General features: G+C 40.4%; 1 protein-coding gene across 5 annotated transcripts in view; it reads right to left on the reverse strand.

Moving 5' to 3' along the window:
- ZNF521 (zinc finger protein 521) overlaps nucleotides 1-16,975 on the reverse strand; it is an 847,543-nt gene that overhangs the window by 707,171 nt on the left and 123,397 nt on the right. For 4 of the 5 annotated variants that reach the window (XM_084964340.1, XM_084964336.1, XM_084964337.1 and 1 more), the window contains one exon: nucleotides 13,148-13,356. The gene's annotated coding sequence lies outside the window, so the exon portion shown is untranslated. Of the gene's footprint in view, nucleotides 1-5,021; nucleotides 5,226-13,147; nucleotides 13,357-16,975 lie in introns of all 5 variants that reach the window. The other variant, XM_084964339.1, reaches the window with a different exon arrangement.

Below are 16,975 nucleotides of genomic sequence, written 5' to 3' on the forward strand. Positions count from 1 at the left end.
CAATTCCAATAATAAATCTTCTCCTACATATACATATTCTATTGGTTCTGCTTCTCTGGAAAATCCTGACCAATACAATTAACGAGTATAAAAGATACATTCAATCAAAACATTTTATTGGCTACATTTTTATGCATTCTATTTATCAACAGATGTTTATGGCATACCTACTGGCGCCAGGCATTGTGCCAGACACTGGGGACAAATAAGACACAGTCATCAACCTCAAGAAACTCTTGTCTAATGCAGGAGAGAGATGTGTAAGTAAACAATTACAATATAGAAAGATTGTGATTTGACAGAGGCCAATGGAGATGAGAAGAGAAGTTGCCTAAGAATGCATCCAGAATTGTAAAATGTTTCATAGAGGATATTAAATTTGATATAAAACTTTGTTTAATATGTAAGGGGTTATTAAGAAAAGGCATTCAGGTGTGAATGCCAAGAGGAAGGGAAAAACATACAATGCATGGGAAACTGTAAGTGATTCAATTTGCAAGGGCCACAGGTACATGGAGGGAAGTACTGGGGCCTGAGGTTACAAACATGGGCAAAGAGCAGATCATGAAGGACTTGGAGGAGTGGCTGTCTCAGGGGAGTCCCCAAAGGTTATAAGTAGGGTACTGCCAAGACCAGATTTATATTTTAGCAAGCATGCCTATGGCAATTGGGAGGCTAGACTGGAGGAAAGCAAGACCAGTAGCCTGGAGAGAATTAGGAGTCTATGCAACAGTCCTGGCTTAATTAATACGGTGTGAACCAAGTTCTAAAGAGGATAAAAGTCACCTGATAGACACTTAGGTAGAATTGTCAAGACTCAAAGACTTAGATAAGAAGGTGAGGAGAAAGGAAAGAAATGAAGTGGACCACCAGATTTCTTGATGGACCTTGAGCTCTTGTTTATAGGGAATGCTGTTCCTTACTATTCTTGGTGGGCATATATCCCTGTTAATCTGAAAGGCTCTTCTTTTTTTAGCCAATCAACTTGGGAGAATGAAGTATGGCATAAATGAAAAGTAGCAGCTAGGAGTACAGGGGTCAAAGCTACATCATCCTTACATTCAAATGAGTGGTAGGTAGTGTTATTAATCAAGAAAATACATTAAGAGATGGAATAGGCTTGGAAGAGAAGGAAAACTGCCTGTCATGAATTCCAGTTTGGGCAGCTTGAGATGGAAAGCCTTTCTCTAGATTCAAAGATGGATGTTGGGAGTTGGATAAGTGGATGTGAAGCTCAGAGGAGAATTCTGGTTAGAGATTTGTGAGACATTACAAAATCAGTGGCAGTTGAACCCACAACCAGACCTAAAGTAGACATTTCTATTCTTTATTACTATATCAGATTGGATCAAAATTGGTCAGATTCTTCAAATAATACTCATTCATTCATTTATTCAATCAATAAATAAGAGTTCCCATCATGGTGCAGCAGAAACAAATCCGACTAGGAACCATGGGGTTGCAGGTTCGATCCCTGGCCTTACTCAGTGGGTTAAGAATCCAGCATTGCCATGAGCTGTGATGTAGGTCACAGACGCAGCTCAGATCTGGCGTTGCTGTGGCTCTGGGTAGGCTGGCAGCAACAGCTCTGATTAGTCCCCTAGCCTGAGAACCTCCATGTGCCACTGGTGAGGCCCTAAAAAGACAAAAGACGAAAAAAAAAAAAATCAATAGTAACTGAACGTCTCCTATGCAAGGATCTGAGTGAGGGGCTTAGGGTAGAACTATAAATAAGACAGTGCTCAACTTCAAGACATGTATGTTCTGACTGAGAATTCAGATATTGAACGGTTGGCTGCATAGTATATTATTTAATGATATATGAGATTTAGGCCACTAAGAATAAATATACAATTTTCTAACTGAGGAAATAAAAAAGCAAACCTAGTTCAAGGCAAAGTAGAAAATATCATGTAAGATTCTCTGAAAAACTACTTTGAGTTAAGTTTTTAAAGTGGACTATCTAGGCAAAAAGAGGGAAAGAGAATTCCAAGTAGAAGGAATAGTATTGCAAAGGTCCTGAGGCATAAAAAATATTCCAGGATATGAAAGTGACTGAGACAAGCAGAAATGTGTGTAGATATTCTCCATTATAAGGCTGAAATAGAAAGTTATTTCTCTGGGTAAACATTAATAAATATGATCATAATGTAAAAATATGAGAGCCATAATATCTAGGGGTTTTAGGCCCCTTATTGAGAAACTCAAATCCCAACTGGTGGGAAAAAAGGCAGAAAAACCAACAAATATGGTTTGGAAACAGAACAGATTAATACAAGAGTAACTTTACTAAATGGCATCAAACTCCCCTTAGCTCTGCAAAAGCATGATCCTAACAGAGAAGTCAGAAATCAACTGCTGAGATGGACTTCAAGGTCATACCTAAATGTCAATATAGACATGCTGCAGGCCAATATGTTTTTATTTTCATAAGCATTTAACTGCAAAAATGTCCTTGGAGCACTAAATTTTCAGGAATAAAAAAGATCAACCCTATTTTCTTACTTAGCCCCATAAGGATGTTGTACGTTCATTCTGGGTCCTTTAGCCTGGAAGTCTCCCTCTATTATTGTCAATACCTAACTTCTAATGGAGTTTGGCTACGCCATATACATACAAATTATTACCTATAGCCCTTTTACACCTATGAAAACCAAGCCAAAGACAGGAACTGTAAAATGCTGACTGGAATAATTAGGAATAACAGCAACAACATTCCTATTTCCTCTTATATCCAAGAGTACTTGGGGCTGTTTTCTGAATTACTGCTCAAGCATCAGCTTGCTGATGTAATATTTCACTCATTCAAGCTAAAGCTGGTAGCAGTTAAACATTTAGAAGGAACTTAGAGGAGACGGGATTAAGAGGGCAGAACAGAAGGACTTGAGTTCAACTTCTCTCATAAAAACAACAAAATTACAACCAAATGCTGAACAACCTTCAACCCAATGGACTGGAAACGTTCAAAAAGATATCCTACTCCAGAAGACAAAGAAGAGGCCATATCAAGAGGCAGGAGGGGCAATTACATGATATAAGCAACCCTATACCTCCCAGGTGGGAAGCCCATGGACTGGAAAGTAACTGTATCACAGAGACTCACCTATAGGAGTGAGAATTCTGAGCCCCACATCAAATGCCCACACCTGGGGATCTGGCACTGGGAGAAAGAGCCCCCAGAGCATCTGGCCCTGAAGGCCAGTGGGGATTGTGTGCAGGAGCTCCACAGGACTGGGGGAAATGGAGACCCCATACTTGAAAGGCGCACACAGACTTTCACATTCACTGGGTCCCAGGGCAAAGCAAAGTCTCCATAGGAATCTGGGTTGGATCTGACTGCAGTTCTTGGAGGATCTCCTGGGAAAAGAGGGGGTGACTGTGACTCATTGTGGGGAAAGGACACTGGAGGCAAAGCTCTCAGGAATGTTTATCAGCATGGGTTTCTCTGGAGGTGGCCATTTGGGGAAAACCTGGCCCCATCCATCAGCGCTGAGAAGCCCCAGGCCAAACAATAATCCAGGTGGGATCACAGGCCCACCCATTAGTAAACAGGCTGCTTAAAAGACCCCCCCAGGCACAAAGCCACAAAGCCGCTGATAATCTCACCCAGAGGCAAAGCCCAACCCACCAGAGGGATAGGAATCAGCCCCACCTACCAGTGGGCAGGCACCAGTCCCTCCCATCGGGAAGTATGCAGCAAGCACCCCCCTCCCAACTTCAGCCACAAGGGGGGCAGACACCAGAAGTAAGAGAGGCTACAACCTCTATTGCCTGCAAAAAGGTCACCACACCAAAAACCTATAGAAGGAACTTACACACAAGTTGAGAACATTCAAAACTGTCTTATGGAGGAGCTCTGTCTTGGCTCAGTGGTAATGAGCCCAAATAGTATCCATGAGGACAAGGGTTCAATCCCTGGCCTCACTCTGCAGGTTAAGGATCTGGCATTGCTGTGAGCTGTGGTGTAGGTCAAAGATGCAACCTGGACTCCATGTTGCTGTGGCTGTGGTGTAGGTTGGTAGCTGCAGCTCTGATTCCACCCCTAGCCTGGGAATTTACATATGCCGTGGTTGCATCCCTAAAAAAACAAACAAAAAAAAATTTTTTATGGGAAAGATAAACATTATCTGAATAATCATCTCTTGACCTACACCTTCTGGAAACTTCCATGAGACCTTTTGCCACACCTAATGGTTCACAAGAACATTGCTTTAGCACTTCCATTCCTAGTGATTTCACGTGTAATGGCCACAGCTTTCCCCTACGCTGTACTGCAGGGCTACTCTGGGGACCCACCAGAGACTTTTAGCACACTGGGGTCCAGCAAGTCACAGGCTCTGAAGGGAAAAATATACTAGATTAGTCTTTTCCAATCCAAATCCAAATCCAGAGCTTCTCTACAATATCATAAAAGCAAGACCATCACATTTATGAAAAAACACAGAGCATACTGTAATGGGATCATTAAGATCAAGCCTAAAGTATGTTCACAAATATCATGATAGCATTGTGGATACTAATTGCTATCTAAAAACACCACTCCAGTCTAAGTGCTAGTATTAGGCAAGGGTGCATTCTGTCAAATGCTGTTTGGCCCATAATTGAAAGGTCATTAAAAATTTACTGAAAGGGCTACTGGAAACACCATAGGGGACAAAAGGTGTGTTTGAAGCTGCAGTCATTGTCCATGATGCCACATCAAGTGACAAACAGCAAGGGGTCTAAGTATAGCAGAATGGATTCGAAGGCAATGGTGCAGTGTGTGTTTTTACATGAAGACCAGGTGTAGGGCTGCCTGCCTTTGAGCCCTGGCAACCACACTGTGAGAAAGCATTGATGATCCCATCCAAGAAATATACCTACGGATCTACATCTTATGAATATTTGATCTAGCTATAAATTTGAAAAAAAAATCACCAGTTTCTGAATTATTTAATTGTTTTTGCCAAAGCCCTAAATTATTTTCCTGTAATAAAATAAAATGTATTCGGTGGGAAATGAGAGTCCAAAGAGGCACATACCAGCTCAAGCCCTAACAGCTGAAGTTCCAGCCGTGCTGATTTTCTTTACGACATAAGTGGTCCACTTGGCTGATAGCAGCAAGGACTTGGGTCAATACTGTCATTCCTGCCTGCCAGCACTGCAGACTTCATGCATTCTGCTTTGAATTAACTTGACCACAGGCTATTTCTTGTAGGGTATAATGAAGAAATTGGCCAATGTTCCTGCAAGAGATATAATGTTGATATGAATTCTTTAAAACACATAAACAAGCCTTGAAGACTAGAAAGGTCATGGTGAAAGAAGCAAGTTTCCCTCCTTTAATATTTATGGGAAGAAAAGAATTCAAATCAGGAAGTGACTTATGAGCATAAGCAATAGGTCAGGGGCAGAATGTTACATGTGACCAAGGGGACCAGACAGGTGACTAGTCTCTGGAAAGGACTCTGAGGAGATGCTATGAGGTGCCATATACTGTGTGTGTGTGTGTGTGTGTGTGTGTGTGTGTGTGTGTGTGTGTATGCTCGTGCATGTGTGTGTGTACACTCATGTGCACATGAACATCTGTGCTAAAACAGTGATATTAAGGCGTTATCATTAAAACAACTCATTATATGCTGAAAATTCATAGGAGGATAGTAGATATAATGCTAGAGAAAGATAGGGTAAAAAATAAAAAACTTTAATAAAAAACAGGCAGCAAAAGTATTCCTGTGGTCATTTTAAGGGGATGTTGACAAGGAAAATCCCCAGAGAACTGTAAAAGTCATCATGATATCCAAAAGAATGGATGTTGAGCCAGATGGACTTTATCGAAAACAGCCTCCCTTGTTCCACCTCTTGGTATTCATGCCCTTACGGCTTCTTCCCACTAGGTTCATGTGGACTGCGACTTGCTTCTAACCAATAGAATCTGGCCAAGGTGATGGAATGCCCATGGCTCTGTGTGTGATTATGTTACAAAAGACTGTAATGCTTGTCTTCTGAGGAGAGTCTCTCCTTTGCTGGCTTTGAGGAGGTCATGCTGGGAAGGCCCATGTGTCAAGGAACTGAAAGGAGCCTCCAGCGGACAGGCATCGAGAACTTCAGGCTCTCAGTCTGACTCCTGCAAGGAACTAAATGCTGGAAGTGGATCAAGTCTCAGATGACTCTCCAGCCCTGGCTGTTACCTTGAGAACAGCCTTGTGAGAGCCTGAAGCAGAGGGAGGACTCAGTGAAATTGTGCCCAGGCTTCTGACCTAATAGAATTGTGATATAGTTGTTCTAAGTGGATAAGTTTGTGGAAATACTGTTATGCAACAACAGATAACTGATTCAAACTAAGGGTTTTAACTACGCTCTTTCATTCCTAAGGGTGCCTCCTTTTTACCATGTGATCACCAATTACATGTGCTACAAAAAAAAAAAAAAAAAAAGATTACTTAAAAAACATAGAGGACCAAATTTATGCCACAATATCATTGAGGGAAAGAGTGTGATACAGAGAAGAAATGATAGCACTGGTACTTTGGGATCTCTATTTACCCTCCAAGGAGGGTGAAATTTGACTTTCTAAGGAAGTAATAACAATCCATAATCCATGGAACATACAGATATGCCAGCAAATGGGAGTGATTAGCCTAGGGTGCATTAGAGCTTTGGAATCAGACAGATTCAGGCTTAAACACCAGCTTTACTCTTTACTAGATTGGACAATATATTGAGTCTTCATTTTCTCATTAGAATAATTGAATAATCAAACCAACTCCAAAATCTGTTGGGAAAATAAGTAAGGAACAACACTGAGGTGGAAGACAGTAAATAATAAATACCAATTCTCTTCTTCTTTCTTTATGCCGTAAAACTAGTGCATCCTAGATTTTATTTTATTTATTTATTTATTTTTTGTCTTTTTGTCTTTTCTAGGGCTGCTCCTGTGGCATATGGAGGTTCCCAGGCTAGGGGTCTAATCGGAGCTACAGCTGCTGGCCTACGCCAGAGCCACAGCAACGCCAGATCCAAGCCTCGTCTGCCACCTACACCACAGCTCACGGCAACGCCGGATCCTTAACCCACTGAGTAAGGCCAGGGATCAAACCTGCAACCTCATGGTTCCTAGTTGGATTCATTAATCACTGAGCCACGATGGGAACTCCGCATCCTAGATGTTAGAAGGGAATTTTTTTTTAATCCAGGAAAGTATAAGAGTAAAAGAAAATGTAGCCTAAGAAGTACTGGAAGCACTAAAAATGAAAGTCTAGTTACACAATTCGGATAATGTTAACAAAGGGGAGACATCTTCAGAAATTCAGGTAGCTTACTTAGAGTAGCCTCCAATAAATTCAGTTGTCTATAAACCATGTGAGTGAAAAAGAAAAGAGAGTTACATAATCAATGATCCAGAGGAAAAAGAAGAGGAGGAGACAATGAAACCTTACAAAGCATGTCACAAAGTCCATAGTTAAGAAGAGAACTTCATCTGGTGAAAAACGCAAAGACAAAAAAGCGTTTACTGCACCACGTTTGAAAAATAAAAGCAATATTGTCTTTGTTTGGGAAAGACGGTATATAACATTATCAGGTCGTATTAAAAAAAAAAACTAGATTTACTTTACAATTGTCTTCAATAAAGAGGATGACCATCAAACAGACAAGTGAGGAATAAATATAATTAAGACCCACCCAAAGAGTAGAAACATGGAGATGATAGAAAAATTGTACTTTGGCTCAGGTAATTATTCCCCGGTAAGAGTTTGCAAATATAGGAGTTCCTGTCGTGGTGCAGCGGTTTACAAATCCGACTAGGAACCATGAGGTTACGGGTTCAATCCCTGGCTTTGCTCAGTGGGTTAATGATCCGGCGTTGCCGTGAGCTGTGGTGTAGGTGGCAGATGCGGCTCGGATCTGGCGTTGCTGTGGCTGTGGTGTAGGCCGGTGTTTGCAGCTCCAATTCGACCCCAAGCCTGGGAACCTCCATATGCCTCAAGAGTGGCCCAAGAAATGGCAAAAAGACAAAAAAAAAAAAAAAAGAGTTTGCAAGTACAATTGGATAGCCACTGTTGGTAAATTCTGAAAAATCCTGTAGAACCAGAGAGGCTAAAAAACTAGAAGTAGGCAAAAGTTTTAATTTCTAAAGAGTAAACACTTCAGAATACATCTTGATACGGACTCCCAAGTAAATTCTCTAATGGATAATTAAATAGATGGTTTGTAAGCACTTTAGGAGGAAAAGATTATCACGAGGAGCCAGAATGGGTTCACTAAGAAAACGTCAAGCCAAACAAATTTCATTTGTTTTCTAACAAAGTTACTGAATTGGTAAATTAGAAGATACTGGAGGCATAATTATCAGGTCTGGAAATGAGAATTGAAAGAATTATTTTATGTCTGGCCTACAGAAAAGGACTTGAGGGAAATGCTGTCTTCACATGTTTCAGAGGCTAAGGGGTTGTATCAATGCGCAGGGCTGCATCCTTCAACTCTCAGCTTAGATGTCCCATGAGGAAGCTCTCTCAGATCACTCAGGTTCAGAATGGATAACCTCCAAGACGTTGCCACAGCACATCTATAGTTCCACACTCACACTCCTTGACAGAATGTATTACAATTATTTGCTTAATTGCCTACCCTTCCAGTGGAATATAAGATCCCTCAAGGCAAAGACCAAGTCTGTCTCTTTCCTTGCTTCTTCTCTGGGTCTAGCACTGTACCGGAAATATGATGGGCACTCTGTTAATACCTGCTAACAGAGTGAAGGAGCAAATAAATGAATGAAAAATATTTGTAGGTCACAGAGATGTAATTTCCATCTCAATATAAGGAAAAACTGTCTTACATTTTGGAATCTTTAAGATCCCCTCAAAAATCATATAAGTTCCTTATTCTAAAAGTGTTCAAGAATAACCTGAAAAACTCCATCACCCATATGGTATTTTGTACCATCAAGTTCAATTAGATGACCTGTAAACTCCCTTCTAAACCTCAGAGCACATCACTTTAACTATAAAATGGAGTCAGTACCGAGGAAAAATCAAAACTCCCAGCTCACAAATTCCAGAGACAGAATAGATATGCTAAACAGTGATCTTCTGAAGGCTGACTTTATTCTTTTGCTGTCTCCTTTCTGATCTAGGACAGGGCTTTGCCCAATTTTTTGGTTAATAAATTCTAGAAAAATAAATGGTTACAATAAACGTAGATTGTTTCTGAAGTAAAAAGAGTGATTGTGATATTCAGTTCAACCACCTTGTTTCACAGAGAGGAAATGTATTCCTAAAGTTTTGGTGACCACTCAAAAATAACAACGTTATTAGGGACAGAGCCAAGACTTGAACCAGTTTATTGCTATTTTTGTCACCCTAGGTTGCCTTGAAATTCTTTGCAGAAACAACCGAAGACAAGAAACCCTGGGTTTCTTAGCCATGTAAGGACACCATAAGCATCTCTATAGTCAAAAACCTAGGGATCAAGTCATCACTGCAATAAATTCAAGAGGGATGTTGGATAGGACCAGCAGAGAGAACACACAGAAGCAGAGGAAAAGTAAATTATCTTTTATCTTAGTCAATGAACATCTCGTATCACACTTCCTAAGTTATAGAAAGACAAAATAGTAGTTGTGGCGGTAGTAATAGTAACAACAATAATAATAATGTCATATTTTAAGGCTCTATGGCAGTATATAATTCAAAAACAGAACCCTAAATACACTTCTGTACTTAAAGGTCTGTGAAAACTCACTAAAACTCAATGTCTGATTTCTCAACAGTGGATAAGAAATCATTTCTTGGTTCCCTTGGCCAATAAGAATACAAATGTAAATGGTAAGGGAAATTTGTTGGCCTATCTGTCTTCTTGGCTGTGTGTGTGTGTGTGTGTGTGTGTGTGTGTGTGTAGGTATATAGGTATAACATCCAAGCTGACCATGAATTTGAAGGAGGCTTTCTTTTTTCTATTTATATTTCTTTCTTTTTTATATTTATCTAAATCACCATGAAATTGCCAAATTATCATGAGATTTTATACTCTAAGGCTACAGTCCACAGATCTAGAATCAACAGAAAAGATTTATCCAGCCATGTGTTCTAAGATGATAGGCCCTTTGTTTTCTTTTGCTGAAATATTTGATGAAATGACAGTTAAATTACTACATTTGTCCATTCAAAGGGTATTCATTGAATGCCCATCACAAAGTAGCTACTTTTATTACCCATAGTTCAAAAGTATAGATCCCACCCTCCAGGAGACCATAAAGTACCAGGTGGTGTAGCAGTGGCTCCATCAGGTATATGTCAGCTTCTATGGAAGTCCAAACAAGGGACACTAGCTCAGCCTGGGGGAAACAGACCTTGCCAGAGGAGCTAATGCTGGAGGTGAATCCTAAAGTAAAATAGAAGTGAGCAGGCTGGACAAGGAGTCAGCAGTTTTTGAATAGCCTATGCAAAGGCAGGAACTGCAAATGGCCTGGTGCAGCTGAAGTCTGTGGTCCACGTGAAGGAGAGGCTTTAACCACTCTGGTCATTTTAATGTAGATGGGGAAAGACATCAAGGACTTCTCCCTCCTCTTTAACCTCCTGTCACTGTCTTCTTTCAGGCTGTCATTGCCTCTCTCTGGAGGTACTCTAATAACTTCTGACTGTGCTCTCTTCTGCCAATCTTTATTTCCACCTTTCAGTTTCATCCTCCACATTTCAAGAGACTTAGCTTTCCAAAACACAAATCTGATCACATCATTATTCAATTTCATCTTTGCTTATGAGATCAAGTCCAAATTTCTTAGAGCAGCACATCAACATTTTACATTCCAGCCCCTGCCTCTCTAACTTGATCTCCTGCCCCTTCCCACCTCACAACTTAAAATGCTCAACATACTCTCCCAATGCATGCCTCTCACACTTCTGACCTCTGTGCATAGTTCTTCTTCTGCTTAGAAGGCCTTTCCAAAGACAGCTCCAACTTACCTTTCAAGACGCTCTTTAGTAAAGCCTTTCCCACCAGGTTTAGGAAGTTATTCCCCCATTCTTCTCATTGTCCTTTGCACATATCTCTATCAATATGCACATTGTATTGAGTCTCCTTCTGTGTGACTTCCCCACCCAGAGAAGTAACCATATCTCAGTTTTATTTGATATACCATTACCCTTCAGAATTCAGCAGTGTCTGCAAAGAACAGGTACTCAATGTTTGTTGAATGAACAAATGAGCAACTATTTTTTCATATTAAAATTTAAAACCTTCATCACTTTGGCTTTTTATTTAGAATGATCATCACTGTGTGTAGAAAACATCTCATCTCCCTGCTTTGATTTACACCCTTGCAGGCATTGCCCCACTTGTCAACTATCGACTTATTCAAAACCACTGTTTTCAAAAACAACAGACAGGCTTCTAATCCTGTAAGGATTCACAAACAGAGCCAAACACCCTACTCGTGAACAGTTACAACACTTTCATTAGAAATAAACTGTAACATATTTTAAAGATCTTATGAAATTTGAGTGTGAAAATGAAGGTTACCAATTTCTAGGCACATCACACAATGTTAACATGTTAAGTGCCTTGACACAAGGCCTAAAAGTAAGTTCTTCTTGCCCTAGGATCAATTAATGTGTGTAAATAAGAGAATCATGAGGAGTTTTTATACTGTTGTTCCCCAGGAGAAGGGGAAGGGACATTTGTTTATTTTGTGGGGAATCAGGAGGAAGAGCTCATGCTGGAGCCTACTGGTCATTCTGTTCCTGCACACAAACTGGTCCATGACCTTTATGTCCTTCAAACGAACATGTGTTTTAAAGGAGAGAGCATTTACATATGATTCCTGTCATAAAAGTTAATGCTAAAGTCAAATCAAATACACACACACACACACACACACACACACACATCTATATGAAATTAATGTACTATTTGGTAATCAACTTTTCCACAATTACTTCGTGGTCATAGATTTTGTGTTGATGCTGGCTAATTAGCCAAATATGAATTACATACATATATTTTAAGTAAGTGTTTGTGAACATTAAAGGGTTTTCCTCTTTATTTCATTGTGAAATAAATCATTTGATGTGGCTATGCATAAAGCTCTAATACACATCAAAAAGCAATCAACAAACTCTTTGAGTACATCAAGCAGGATAATTTAGATGGTTTTTAATCATGATTATGAAAATATAATTAGGTGGTTTCATGTTTGTTGTTGAGTATATGTCGGGGAAAGTGATTCTCCAAATAGAAAATGTGGGCAATATTACATAGAAACCACAAGAGAACAGTATGCATGAGGAACAAGCACATTCCACACACACATACGAACCACTGCCCCTTTCTCCAACATATCAGCAGCTCTCATACTGAAAAAAGAATATCATTTCTCTCAAGATGCCAAAAGAAATCTTATTTAATAAACTGATGACAAAGAAGTTGGTTAGAAAAATGCTTCCCTTTAATGTCACCATAAACTTTAGCTGTGGCTTGCAATTTAAAACAAATCCTCCCTGCTGTGGACTGGACAGAAAATGGGGGGAGGGGGCTTATCAGTGCGCAAGCAGCTCATGTGTCATTAGTGACCGCTGGGAGTGGGTAGAGTCATGATCGGCACAGCTAAATGATTGTGCACTTGTGGCCTTTTCTAATCCATTTGAAATACACCTGATATTTATCTATCTCCAACTGTCCGGTTTAGAAATTGAAAGGATCTTTAAGTTCTCATGCCAGCGGATGGATCACACTCTTAGTAAACCACTCCCTCACACCAGACTCTCTGGATCCCCACCTTGTCCAGGACAAGGAGACAAGAGGGACTCCATTCCCCCTCTCTCAGTCTCCATTCCCCCAGAGTTCCCTGGTAAACTCTCCCAAGCCACATCTTATTTTTCCCCTGTGCAGCCAGGGTTGATTACTGGCCCCCTTAGAAAAATCCATCCTTCCTAGTACATCTCAGAAATCATGTACAAGAGCCTAGGGTTGCACTTGGAAGTAATTTGGTCACCAGCAAGATGTCCCCTTTTGTTGAGAAATTCAAAGACTTGTAGCATCATGACTTTAACAAAGCCACAATTAGAGTGGCTTTCTTCCAGCACCATGGATAATCTGTTTTACCACAAAAAAACTAAGTTGCTGTCTGTGCACACAATTTTATCATTTCTGGTTTTTATGCCATCTTACTTACAAGAAACTCCCAGCTGTTATAATTTGTCTCATCCATCGCTCTCTTGTAGAACCAGCCTTTGTTCCTTTTTTTCAGTGCCAGGGACTTGCTGCGTTTCACCTGATGTGATTTGTCCAGGCATTAATAATGCATCTTCAAGATGCAAGATGCATGAATTCCTTTAGTAACAGATCTGCTGGCAGAGGACTGTATTGTATTGTATGGCTTTGCTGCAAAAAGGAAAGACAAAGGGATAAAGGGAAGGTCGTCAGTCTCAGAAGTGAGCAGTATTGGTGATTTTAGAACATCATTCCCACCCACTCAGGGGAAGGGTTAGCTGAGGACTCTGAATATTAGACCAACAATTCCTTTTGAAAAAAATCTCTTGCCAAATCTGAAATTTGTCACTTTAGTGGACCAAGAGTTGCATACACAGATGACAGTTCAAGAATCCCAGGGTGTCTGGCTATTCTCATATATCACTTCGTACACATCAAGGGACATTTCCTATACATAGGTCCTTATTCTCCCTTTGGACCACTGGGCATGCTCCAGCTACCTTCCCAGGGGCCTTGATACAACTGTTGTTATTGTTACTCATATGAATTTGTTATTATCTTGCATTTGTGAAGAGCTTATATTTTCAAGATGCTTTATAATCATTAATAAGTCATTTCTCACAATTATCCTGAAAAGTAGGACAGGGTTCTTTTCTCGATGCTACAGTCAAGGAAAAAGAAGTGTAGATAGGTTGCAATGCAAGATGTTCACAGAGAGTGTGCTTTCCAAAGTTGGAATAAGGACACATTTAGAGGGCCACCCCATCTCCTCAACCAAATAGATACCTCTGGAATGGTAATGTGAACAATTTAAAGCAGAATGTGGGACCCAATTAAAAATAATCAGGTGCTTAGAGGACACAGCCATAAACTCTGCAGGCAAATAGCCCTGCTTCAGATGATCGGATTTGGAGCTCAAGGCTAGCTAGACCAGCTGGCTCCAACATCTTAGATTTCTTAAGAAACAATGAAGTTACCATGTAATGTTGAAATCCAAAAGTTCAGCCACAGAAACAGTCGCTTGTGCAGATGATCATTTAACTTCCTGTTTCTCTGTGGACTCCTGACAAGATTTGTCAATATAACCAAACCACACTTTTGGTATGGTCATTATAATAGGTTCACCTGTCACTACACACATTCTCACCACTGTCAGCAACCCCCCGCCCCACACACACACACCAAAAAAAAAAAAAAAAAAAAAAAACTCATCTAATCAATAACATTTGCTTTCAGGGCAGCACTCTTTTACTGCTGTTCCATCTCTGTCTGGGTTACCATAGCAACTATTCTCAGAGCAGTGTGATACCCAGTTTATACATTTCAGCCCTGTCACATGACTGACTACCTGCTTCTACTTTAATCATTGCTGGAGGGAACACTCAAAAAGTGGCTGCTTCCTGCTTCCTGTTGCAGTCCACCAAACTGCCAGCGTGTTTACATTTCTTCCCACAGTCTAGAAAACTCATGTTAATTGTGCTGGCTTTTGAAACAGAGAAGGAGGAAGACTATAGTGGTGGATGAGGGACCCCTAACTGCTAGAATTAGCAAAGACTTCCAGACCTTCACAGCCAAATTCTTCTTTTTCCCTATAGAGATGCTCTCAGATGTAGCAGAACTCTTTTTTAATTGCAGAATAAAAGATGCTTTCAACCTCATCCAAGCCTGAGATCCATCATCCAATGACCCCATGACCTCAGAACACTCATCTCCACTCATGTGGCCATTTCATGGACCCCCTGCAAGGCAAGGCCTGGAATTTGGGACTATCAGGAGACTCCCCTGTTACAGCTTTGAGGGGTCCGTTTAAATCACATTATAAACCTAATGAAACACAGCTAATGAAGCACAGATGTCCTATCAGATCTGGAGCTCTGACTCCCTGTAAAAGCCCAGTAAAAATAAATGAAAGGAGCCTTGTATCCATGGAAATGGGCAGCTCACATGTTAATCCTTCCCCCTCACCCATTTATGAGTTCATTACCATCTCTAATTCCAGGGCTTCTGAAAGCATTTGTGGCTTCTGGGTCAGTCATTTCTTAGAAACTCATGACGGGCTGGGCTCGAACATCCTTGGCTTGACCTCTTTGTTCAGAGCCATGGGAAAGGAAAGTACATAGGTGTATATTGCTTATGCGTAGCACAGAGCTCCTGGTTACTTTTTGCTGTTTTGAAATGATGAGATGAATCTCAAGCCCTGTGTCTTCCTGGGATGTAGAAACAGACCTTTCATGGACCGACTTCCATGTCTGTTGAGAATAACACTAGGGAATTGAATCAGAGTTATCTGATTCCAAAAAGCTCTCCACTGCAGCATCAGTTGTGCCCGATGTTTGTTGCTCCTTTAGATTAAGACATTAACATTCCTTCTTCAGACAGATATGTTTCCATTCATTGTCACAGTAGCTACTACCGTTAGATAAGGTCATGAAGGAAAATGCCAAAAGCGGGGGCGGGGGTGGATAGGAAATAAGTTTGAATGGAACCCAGAGTTTCAGGCACTCCCTGGAGTAACACGTATAGGCAGGACAATTAGGAGGAGCTGAGAAGCACCATGAGGGCATCAGCTGCCCAGTTGTCAGAGGATCCAAGAGGGAACGTGCCACAGAAAGAAGAAAAGGAATACAGAGCATCTTTAAAAATAAAACTTGCCTCCCTCACGTGCCACAGAAAGAAGAAAAGGAATACAGAGCATCTTTAAAAATAAAACTTGCCTCCCTCCCTTAGTTATTCTTATTGATAAGAATAACTAAGTGGTTCTTCAGGATACAAAACACGGGATTAGAGGCCCCCTCTGTTCCTCAGAAGCCTGTTTGTTCTTTCAGTTTTTTTGGTTACTGGGTAACATTCATTCTCTCTCTTATATATTTGCCTACACACACACACACACAAACTGTTGGTGTTGGAGCCATAGTGTTTCTCTCAGGGACATCCTTTGGGGACAACTTTTTACATGTTTTATTTTTTAGATATATAAATTTGAATTCTTAAATATTCAAAGATGTCTTCTGAAGAAAAGAGTACATATTCTCAATTTAAAGCAAATATCTGAGTGGCAATAATACCTTGCATTAAAGTGCCCCCAGAGAGAATCTGATTGTATGTCTCTGTCAGTTATTAATCAGTTCTGAAAACTGAAGATGAGAGATGTTATATTGAGGAAACTGAGGCACAATACAATAGACATTCCTGGGGCCATGCATTAGTATGAGCAACAGAACTGAGGCTCCTAACAATAAATTTCAGACCCTAAGTAATAAAGCATTACAAGCCCTAGACATTTTTTTCAAAACAATCAATTTTGTCCACCTAATAGCTGAAAAATGAATGCTTCATAAAAATGGTCTAAGAAATTAAGGCTTAGGCTTGTGATTATTACAGTGATTTGTCAGTGGCAGTGTATGATTTTTGGAAGAGGACCAGCTGTATTAACAAGAGGATAAGAGAACAGTTCATTTTTCATTTTCCTAATATAGATATCCTTGCCTTGCCAAAAAAGAGCTAAAAAGAAGTGATAAAGCATCAATGATGTAGCAACATAAGCGACCTCACAGAAAATAATTTGAGCCTTTCACTGCCCGCTAACATGAGAGATTTTCATCACAGATTTGTGTGATGAGCTGTCTGAACTGTCAGAAATAGAAACAACTCTAAGCAGAAAAGGAGGAGGAGGAGGAGGAAGGAGAGGGGGAGGGGGAGAGGGGAGGAGGAGAAGAAAGAAATGAAGAAAAGTTTTGTGGGCAGCTAAGACCATTCAGCTAATCTCCACTCTCTCAGGACCTCAGAGGGG

This window comes from Sus scrofa, chromosome 6 (assembly GCF_054392235.1).
Source record: "Sus scrofa isolate SSC_HxYL_T2T_F1_AM1 chromosome 6, Sscrofa_HxYL_maternal_Yorkshire_Landrace_v2.0, whole genome shotgun sequence".
Lineage (NCBI taxonomy): Eukaryota > Metazoa > Chordata > Mammalia > Artiodactyla > Suidae > Sus > Sus scrofa.